Below are 10484 nucleotides of genomic sequence, written 5' to 3' on the forward strand. Positions count from 1 at the left end.
GGTGAGGCCCAATGTACGAAGGTCTTGCCTCACCACCTCAGCCCAGGTCTTCCTGGGCCTACCTCTTCCACGGGTTCCCTCAACTGTTAGGGTGTGGCACTTTTTCACGCAGCTATCCTCCTCCATTCTCACCACATGTCCATACCAGCGCAATCGTCTCTCTTGCACGCCACAACTGATGCTTCTAATGTTCAGCTTTTCTCTCAAGATACTTACACTCTGACGGGTATATATATATATATATATATATACATATATATACGATGGGCTTCTTTCAGTTTCTGTCTACCAAATCCACTCACAAGGCTTTGGTCGGCCCGAGGCTATAATAGAAGACACTTGCCCAAGGTGCCACACAGTGGCTTTGTTTTCTTTTACACATAATTATATTCATATGTGTATCTGTGTGTGTGTGTGTATATATATCCAAATATATGTCTGTGGTGTACATATCATCATACATAAAATAATATAGGTGGCTAGATGCAATGTAAAACCAAAAAGGAAGAATTCAGTTGTCACTAAAAGTGACTGAGAGTGCATTATAGCATCTACATTGCTAGAAATAATAGTCAAAAACCCTTATAGCCACAAACATAGCACATGTCTATGTAATGGCAGATGAGTTAACCACCCCATAATGAGCGAGGGTACTAAATTGGAAAGCCAATTTTGCTTGAAATTAAAGTTCATCTGTAGTACTATTACTCTATCGTTTATAGTTAAGTCAGATCCAACCTGTCAGTATATAGATTTTAGCATAGGAATCAAAGGGTGATTCAGCAAATGATTATGTGAAAATTACAAAATAATAAAGGTGACTAGACACAATATAAAACCAAAAGGGAAAAATTCAGTTATCACTAATAAGTGATTGAAGGTGCATTATAGCACCTATATTGCTAGAAATAAGTGTCAAAGACCCTTATAGCCACAAGCATAGCACAAGTCTATGTGCTCACAGGGGAATTAACCACCCCATAGCAAGCAAGGGTACTAAATTGTCAAGCCATTTTCGCTTGAAATTAAAGCTCATCAGTAGTGCTACTTATATATTCACATTCACAAATGCACACATGTATAGGTATATAATCTATGTAATTATATAGTCACCAATACATGCATGTACATTATATATATATATATATGATCTAGAGAAAGCCTTCGACAGAATACCCTACTGTGTGATATGGTGGGCACTGAGGAGACTAGGGATAGAAGAGTGGCTGGTGAAAGCTGTACAGGCCATGTACAGATACACTGTAAGTAAGGTGAGAGTTAACCATGAGTCCAGTGGAGAATTTTGTGTGTAGGTAGGGTTTCATCAAGGCTCATTCCTTAGTCCCTTCCTTTTCATCATTGTCCTCCAGGCCATAACAAAAGAATTCAAGACCTACAGCTTCTGAGAACTACTACAAGCTGATGATCTTACCCTCATTGCAGATTCCATATCAGAGCTAGAAGAGAAATTCCAGTTGTAGAAGCAAGACCTGGAATCTAAGGGCCTTTAGGTTAACTTAGCAGAGACTAAAGTCCTAGTAAGCAAGAAAACTGACAGGACCCTACTATCCCCTTCAGGTAAGCAGCCCTGTTCAATTTGTAGGAGAGGTGTAAGCAGGATCTCCATACAGTGTACTCAGTGTAAGCTATGTACACACAAGAGGTGCAGTGGATTAATAGGAAGATTATCAGAGAAGATAGTCTCTGTATGTGAAAGATGCCCAGGATCCATAAAAACTATAGAGACTCGAGAAATTGATTCTCTCAAATACCCTGGTGGCTCATTAGAGGTAGTAGATAATTTCTGCTACTTAGGGGACCAAATCAGTAGTGGGGGTGATGCATAGAGAATGTGATAGCTAGAATAAGAATATGATAGAGGAAATTCAGAGAGCTGTTACCTTTTTTGGGTATGAAAAGTTTCTCTGAGTGAAAGGAAAATTGTATGATGGATGTATATGGACAGTAATTCTACATGAAATGTGTGCTCTGAATGCAGAGGATATGCAAAGGTTAGAAAGAAATGAGTCTAGTATACTCCACTGGATGTGTAATGTGAGTGTACATGTTCAGCAGACTGCTAGTGCTTTAAGAGAGAAGTTAAGCATAAGAGGAATTAGTTGATGTGTGCAAGACAGAAGACTGCACTGGCTTGGTCATGTGATACTGATGGATGCCAACAGCTCCCTAAAGAAGTGCTGATCTCTCAAAGTAGAAGGAACATGCGGAAGTGCAAGACCCAGGAAGACATGGGACAATGTGCTAAAAAACAACCTGAGAACACTGAAACTTTCAGGTGAGATGACAAAGGACTGAGATGCCTGGCATCTTGCTGTACTCAAGAAGACCCATACTCTGCAGCAAAAGAGTTAAGACTAGTCCCCCTGGTGGTGAGGATTGACCTGCAAGAGTCCTGGGTTGGTGCCACGTAAAAAGCATTCATGGTGGTGCCACATAAAATTGCCCATGCAGTACCATGTAAAAGCACCAATACAGTGCTACATAAAACCACCCACGCAATACCATCTAAAAGCTCCCATGCAGCACCACATAAAGTACTGATGTGGAGCCACATAAAAGCACCCAGCACACTCTGTAAAGTGGTTGGCATAAGAAAGGGCATCCAGTCATAGAAACCATGCCAAATCAGCCTGGAGTCTGGTGCTGCTCCCCAACCTGTCAGCTCTAATCAAACCATCCAACCGATGCCAGCATGGACAAAAGAAATTAAATGATGTTGATGATGTATATATAAATATACACATATATACAACATGATGTGCTGTCTACACACAACAAATAATCAGTAATGTTAGAGATCAGAATAATTTACCATGTTAAACTCCTACTCTCATGTAAAATGCACATCCATGTACAGTGTTGCATATACTGTGAAATAGGCTAACAGAGCAAAATACTTTTAACTCTTTAGCATTTAAACTGACCAGATCCAACCTCTTACTCTGTGATTAATTCGAAACAATGCGAATAAATAAAGATTACATTTAACTGGGTAACTTGAATGCTAAAGAGTTAAAGGACAACAGAAAACAATGATATTTCAAAATATTCATTCCTACATCTGTTTCACCAATCTTTAAGTAACATTATTATGTAATTTGTAGGAACCAGCTTGTTAGGTTGTTTTTTTTTTTGTTGTTTTTTTTAAAATATGAACTACAATGTTCATATTTCAAAGTATGCCAGAAAGTGAATATTAAATGATGATAATGATGATGTTACTACAGTTACAGATCATCTTACCCCACTGTAAATTAGGTCCCTAATGTAGCAGAAGCTATCTACTGCTTCTAAGAAAACTTGTGGGTATTCGAATGTATTTATTTTGTATTCAAATGAATTTTATTTTGCACTCTTGTGCACCTGTCACATTTGAAGTCTATCTTTCTGGGATCCTGCTTCACTTCTTATGCATCAATTGTTTACCTTGGATGTATACTATAATATAACATATGTGTGTATGTGGAATTTCTGCCTACACTTTTGCTGTATGTCAAGCATAGCAATTTCCCTGATAATAGCAGTTCTATTGAATTTTAAATTAACATTGAAATTCTATAGAACTATAAAATTTACAGTGTTAGTGCTCCACATAATGTACATGCAGTGCCAATTATTATTCTTCAACTTCTTCTTCTTCTTCTTTAGATGTCAAAAACTCTCCTAAGTATCCTAGCTGTCCCTAATAACACTGTTGTTGTTGTTGTTATTGTTATTATTACTATTCATATACACTCAACAGATTAGATTGTTGGAAAAGAAAAGAATCCTAACATCAGGCTACAAGTATCCTTACATGCCAAGAATCCTTCTATTGGGTTACAACAAGTTGCCTTAGATGTCAAGAACCCTCCTAAGTATCCTAGCTGTCCCTAATAACAGTGTTTTCTGCAGCTTTACTAAACTGGGTTTTATGCCTATTTCTTCTATCCATCTGTTCAGATCTTTAGGGATAGTCCACAATGCACCTATAACTACTAGGATACATTTTATCTGCACATTCCATAGTCTCTGTAATTCTATAGCTAGGTCCTAATACTTTGCTATTTTCTCTATACCTCTCATATTGATTTTCTCATCATTTGGGACTGTAAAGTCAATTAGCTGACACTTTCTATTCATCTACTACTATCAAATCAGGCCTTCTAGCTCCTATTATTCTGTCAGTCTGAATGTTAAAGTCCCACAACATCTTGTATTTCTTACTTTCTAGTACTTTACTAGGTTCATGTTCATACCATTTATCAGTATGTTCAAATCCTAGCTTTCTACATTGCTCTTCCTAGATTGTCATGTCTTTTCTTGTATTCTTTCTGTGCCTGCATGCTACATTCACTTATTATTTTAATTATTTCTGAACAGATGGTCCCATTAAGTTGCTCAGAGTCTGGTTTGGTCCAGACCTTCAGGTGGAGAAGAACTGAGACGAGGTGATGAGCAGGGTGGCCAATGTCACCCAGAAATGGGCTGAGAGGAAGCTGTCCCTGAATGGTCTAGCAGAGGTGGTGAATGCATACATCGCATCCATCATCTATTACCGCTTGACTGTCATCCCTTGCCCCATTTGCTGGTTGACCTAGCTGCTGCACTTACTCTTCCGCTTTCTGTGGTAGGGACGCATTCCACTGGTCAGGCGCTCCATCTGCTGTCAACAGCCACTGAATGGAGGGCTAGGCATGCTGTGGTTATTGATGCGCAGACATGTGCTGAGGTTGCGGCATCTCCAGCGTTTCCTTGACCATGAGCAGGTGTGGTCACCGTTTGTCAGGCATGCTTTTCCTCAGCTCCTCTCTTTGACTGAGCTGCAATCCTAGATTAGGCGTAGACTGAGGAGGAGTACTTGGCACCTCAAGTGCCATCAAGCGGTCACAGCCCTCTGCTGGGCAGGCAATGCAGTCAGTGGTAGTTCCACTCTAACGTTCTGTAGAGGGCTAGTGGAGGGAAAGTACGACAATGTTCTCGGGAAAACTCTGGGTGTCGATGAAGATGAACAAACTGGTCTGTTTCAGGGAACTTTTGGGCCTGGGCCTATGGATAACTTCCAGAAATCCCTTGCCTGGCAGTGCTACCGAGGGGCGCTGCCTGTTCGGGATAAGCTTTACAGGCACAGAAGTGCCATCAGCTGGGCCTGCCCAAGGTGCACCCAGAATGATGAAACCGTTCTGCATGCCCTAGTCCAGTGCCCAAGTATTACTGACCTGTGGGTTTATGTCAAACACCTGCTGTTGTGTGTAGGACAGATCCAGCTGTCAGCTAAACCCATTGGGAAGATTTCCCCACTGCCCTCTTTTGGTTAGGAGGGGCAGGCAATTTTTATTTAAAGGGCTAAAGACGGACACTTTCCTCTTTGGCCAAGCCCTCATTAACTTTTTCAAGTTTCACTTGAAAAGGAAGTTGAGGGTGGAGAGGGAAGTGTTTCCTTGTAGCAAGTTTGTTGAAAGATGGGTGAATGTTGGAAGAATGACCAGTGGGAAAGAACCAATTTTGAGCGTGCACTGTGAAAAATTTAAAGGAGATTGATCAGGCACCCGTGGATTTTGTGAGCCCTTGTGGCTAATGAAAGAATGAATTATTATTATTATTATTATTATTATTGTTGTTGTAGTTGTTGTTGTTTAGGGTAGTGTTAGCATGTCAGGCAAAATGCTGCTGAGCATTTCATCTGTCTTTGCATTCTGAGTTCAAATTCTGCCGGGGTCAACTTTGTCTTTCATCTCTTCAGGGGCAATAAAATAAGTACCAGTTGAGTACTGAGGTCAATGTAACCGACATAGCCTTCCCCAGAAATTGCTGGCCTTGTGCCAAAATTTGAAACCATTATTATTATAATTGTTATTGTTGCTTTGTTTTATACAAATCATTCTGAGTCTGACCCAAAGATCTCAAGTAACAGCAAATTGGACTTTTTACTATGAGTGTTATTTATCAGTATTATTAATGAGAAGCAATGATATATTGCAGAGAAAGGAGGCCAAATACTGAGAATTAAGATTTCATTCACAAATTGTAATATTTGCAATTTTGAAAGACTTTAAAGAATTCAGATATTCTTAGGTTGATAGCAATTTTCTTAGGATGTGGCCAATATCCTAAGAAATGGGAACAGTTTTTTTTTTTTGTAGTTCTGATGTTTTGGGGTTTACTGATATTTGACGTTGGTATTTAAGAGTACCATTTAGTATTATCCTCAAAGCTCCGATGATCACAGGTACATTTTATAACAAAGCCTATCCTTCTCCTTGTCACTTAATACATGCCAAGTGGTTAGTATTTACACAACTTAGGAAGTTTATAAATGTTTGTTGCAGTTCATTTGAAGAACAATAGCAAATCCTCGTAAGGTAGAAACATCTGACCATGAGTGTGAAGTATTTCAGTGAAACCATAAAATCACACAAACTTTTTTTTCTTTCTTTTCAGTTGCTGAAAACAGATACCATCAAATTGAATCACCAATGGATGCCTCTACTCTTCCTGTCTGGTCAACATCATTAGGATTGCTACCATCAATATTGACACAATGAAAGGTAGGTCAGGAGAGATTGTGGTGATACTGGAACAAAGATGAGTAGCTGTGTATTGTGTGCAAGAAATAAAGTAGAAGGTTGCCTCAGCCAGACTCATCATGGACAAGGAATAGAGATACAAACTCCTCTGGGTAGGAAACTGCAATGAGATAGGTGGAGTGAGTATATTGTGAGCAAACAAATGAATAGATAAAGTAATTGAGGAGGTCAGAATATATGATAGGATAATTAAGCTTAGGTTTGTTATAAATAACTCAGTGATGACATCTCTGCATTTGAATAACAGTCAGGACTGACAGATGAACCAACGGATTACATTTTTATGAAACCCTTTTGCAGATAAACTGCATAACAAATGATAGTGACTCATTATTATGGCTGGCAACTTTAATGGACATGTTGGACAACAGCGAGAGGATTTCTCTGACATAAGTGGAAATTATATTTACAATACAAAGAATAAGGAAAGATCAAGGATCCTGGAACGCTCTCAGGCAAGAGATCTAACCATTTACAGTACAAACTTCAAGAAACTGACGGCCACCCTAATCACCTCCCAAATAATAAATGCACAATCCTGATAGATTTTTTTCTCACTCAGGATTGGGACAGGCAGTGCAAATGCTAAATTTTTCCTGGTGAAAACTGTTCAACCCAATACATATCAATGGTTTCTGACTTAATAAGACTGAAAAAGGAAAGTTAATTTAGAGGAGGAAGATATGGAAGGTGAAAAAATATTGGCTACTGATTCTGAGGAAAACTGGGAGCTTGTGTGGGAAGGTGCTGCAGGCTGCAGACTTGTTCTGTGGATGGTGCAAGGTGAAGTAGTGGTAAAATAGTACTGTAACTAGAACTGTAAACATTTAGAGACAGGCTTAGAAAGAGTGAAAGAAAGGGAAAGCAGAGTGCAATATAAAATTACAATATGGCAGATATACCTTGCAAAGGAAGAGGCAGAAAGAAAAGTGTCAGAGGCATGAAGTATTTTGAATTGCTTTGCTGTGTGCTTGTGGAAACCAAGACATCATTGGAGAGTAGTGTGTATGAAATGATAACAGCACAGTTACTCTTAATGACATCAAAAAGAAAATGGCATGAATGTGTTTCTGTGAGAGGCTGTTGAATTCAGAGAATGCATGAGAGAGAGTCTACCTTAAATAGATGTAACGGAAGGACCTGCCAGCCAGGTTGATAGCAGTATTGTAGATAAAGCATTTAAGCAAATGAAAGCATGGAAGTACCTGGTCCATCAAGAATTACAACTGAGATGCTAAAAAAGTTTGGAGGAGTTAGATACAGGCTAGTCACCTGCTTAGTCAGTCAGGCAGTACAAGAAAGCTTCATACTCAATAACTGGCTGTTATGCCAATTACTGGGTATGAAAATGTTTAAAGAGCAACAGAGATGCATAAGAGAAACAGTTATAGCCAAGTTGATAAAGATAATTAACCTCATTTTGTGCCCGGATGAAGTGTTACTGATGTTGCCTTCCTGTGACACCTAGACCATTATTTAGCTAAGAGTGCACTAATGTGTCCAGTTTGTAAATAGTATGGCATTTTCAATAGTAAAAATATGACTTTCATCATTTCTCATAAGTCACAAAATATAAGTGAGATAGCCTGGGGATTAAATTATTTTGATATATGGCAAAAAAAAATACAGCCAAGATTTAAGCAAGTATTTATCCAATTACTGCAAATTTTATAACATTTTTGATTAGCATTTATGGAGAATAGATTAATTATGCTAATCTGGGTTTTACTGTATGTATTACATATTTACGCAGGAATGCAGGACTTCCAGACTCACAAAAATGCTGAACTTGAAACTTTTGTAGAACACTAAATCAATATTTACTTTTATCACCAGAACCTGTCTTCATCAGTCTTTCAGCCAGCTATATATGTATATTATAATATTTGTGTTTATGTTCAGTTATAATAAAAACAATAATTTTACATTAATCTGATGGGTTACTCTATACTTTTATAGATTACTAATTAATTATTCTTAAACAAGAATATTGTTATTTACATTTGACGGATATTTGTCCTCATCTTTTGTTGTGACTTCAACATTTTGGCCAGTTAAATATATGTGTATATATATATATATATATATATATAATCTTTTACTTGTTTGAGTAGGGTTGCCACTTTGGAGTGTTTTAGTCAAATTGATTCCAGTACTTACTTTTGAAAGCTTGATACTTATTCTTTCAGTCTCTTTCATGGAGCTTTTAAGCTACGGGGATGTAAAGAAACCAACACCAATTGTCAAGCAGTGGTAGAGGGCAAACGCAAAGATATATTTATACAAGCTTCTTTTGGTTTCCACCTACCATATCTACTGACAAGGCTTTAGTCAACCCAGGGCTATAGTAAAAAACTCTTGCTCAAGTTACCATACAGTGGGATTGAACCTGGAGCCATGTGGTTGGAAAGTAAATTTTTTACCACACAGCCATGCCTATATACAAAACATGTGTATGACTTAGGATAATTTGCATAATTATATCGAAAATGAAGTAAGAGAAATAACTCAGAGTGGACAGTGACGTTAAGATAGCAAGGACAAAGAAAGGTATACTAAATACCATACAAAATATATTCTTGACTTATTGAAAAAATCATCACTTCATGAGAAATATAATCTAACATTTAGTAGCACTTGCAACAACTTTGAATGTATTTTTATTTCAATGACCCATTTTCTTGAGGAGGTTTTGATGAAAAAGAGGAGGATATAGCATCAAATAATGTGGAAGACAACTGGAGGTTCCTGCAGGACAACCTGTTGAGGGTGCTGACCAGATCTTTGGATAGTGCAAAGTTCCCACTCAACCTAAGGTAACATGGTAATGGAACAATGTAGTTGACAAAGCCATTAGGGAAAAGAAATAGGCATGGAAGGACTGGAAGAGCAGTGGTAGCAGGGAACTGTATCAGATCGCCAGAAAAGAAGCTAGGAGACAGGTTTATTTAGCCAGAGGGGAAGCAGATAAGAAAAAGTTTGCTAATGTTCTGCATTGTGAGGACCAAAGACTTGAAGTGTTTCGTGTTGCAAGACAGTGTGTGAGAGAGAAATGTGCCTGCATGGATGATGGCTCACTTGCATTTAATGATGCTGCAAAGAGAGAAACCTAGATACGCCACTATGAAACTATGAAAGGTTACTAAATGAAGAGAATAAATGAGAGAAAGAGAGTCTGCCAAATGTCGACCCAACAGAGGGACCAGCTATCCGAATTGACAGTACCTTGGTAGATAAAGCAATTAAGGGTATGAAGACAGGGAAAGCCCCTGGCCCATCAGGTATCACTGCAGAGATACTTAAAATATCTGGCAGTGTAGGCTATAGTCTAGTTACCCACATAGTCAACCAGTTGGTACATGAAGGAGTCATACCCAATGACTGGTGTTGCAGCACCATAGTCAACTGCTAAAACAGTAAAGGTGACGCATTAGATAGGAATAATTACAGAGGTATCAAATTGTTGGATCAGGTGATGAAAGTCATGGAGAGGGTCATAGCCCAACTAATTAGGGAGAGAATTAGTTTAGACGAGATGCAGTTTGGGTCTGTGCCAGGGAGAAGCACCACTGATGCTATATTTCTGGTAAAACAACTGCAGGAGAAATTGCTAGCTAAAGATAACCCTCTGTACTTGGCTTTCGTTGACACGGAGAAAGCCTTCAACAGGGTCCCCCAATCCCTTATCTGGTGGTCAATGCGGAAACTAGGGATAAATGAGTGGTTAGTGAGAGTTGTACAAGCCATGTACAGGGACGCTGTCAATAAAGTGAGGGTTGGCAACGAGTATAGTGAAGAATCCCAGGTAAGAGTAGGGGTCCACCAAGGATCAGTCCTCAGCCCCCTCTTATTCATCATAGTCCTCCAAGCAATAACAGAGGAATTTAAGACAGGATG

General features: G+C 38.7%; 1 protein-coding gene across 6 annotated transcripts in view; it reads left to right on the top strand.

Moving 5' to 3' along the window:
• LOC106884024 (zinc finger protein ZFP2) overlaps positions 1–10484 on the top strand; it is a 23052-nt gene that overhangs the window by 4505 nt on the left and 8063 nt on the right. For 5 of the 6 annotated variants that reach the window (XM_014935198.2, XM_014935199.2, XM_014935201.2 and 2 more), the window contains one exon: positions 6442–6548. The gene's annotated coding sequence lies outside the window, so the exon portion shown is untranslated. Of the gene's footprint in view, positions 1–1443; positions 1579–6441; positions 6549–10484 lie in introns of all 6 variants that reach the window. The other variant, XM_014935200.2, reaches the window with a different exon arrangement.

This window comes from Octopus bimaculoides, chromosome 14 (assembly GCF_001194135.2).
Source record: "Octopus bimaculoides isolate UCB-OBI-ISO-001 chromosome 14, ASM119413v2, whole genome shotgun sequence".
Classification (NCBI taxonomy): domain Eukaryota; kingdom Metazoa; phylum Mollusca; class Cephalopoda; order Octopoda; family Octopodidae; genus Octopus; species Octopus bimaculoides.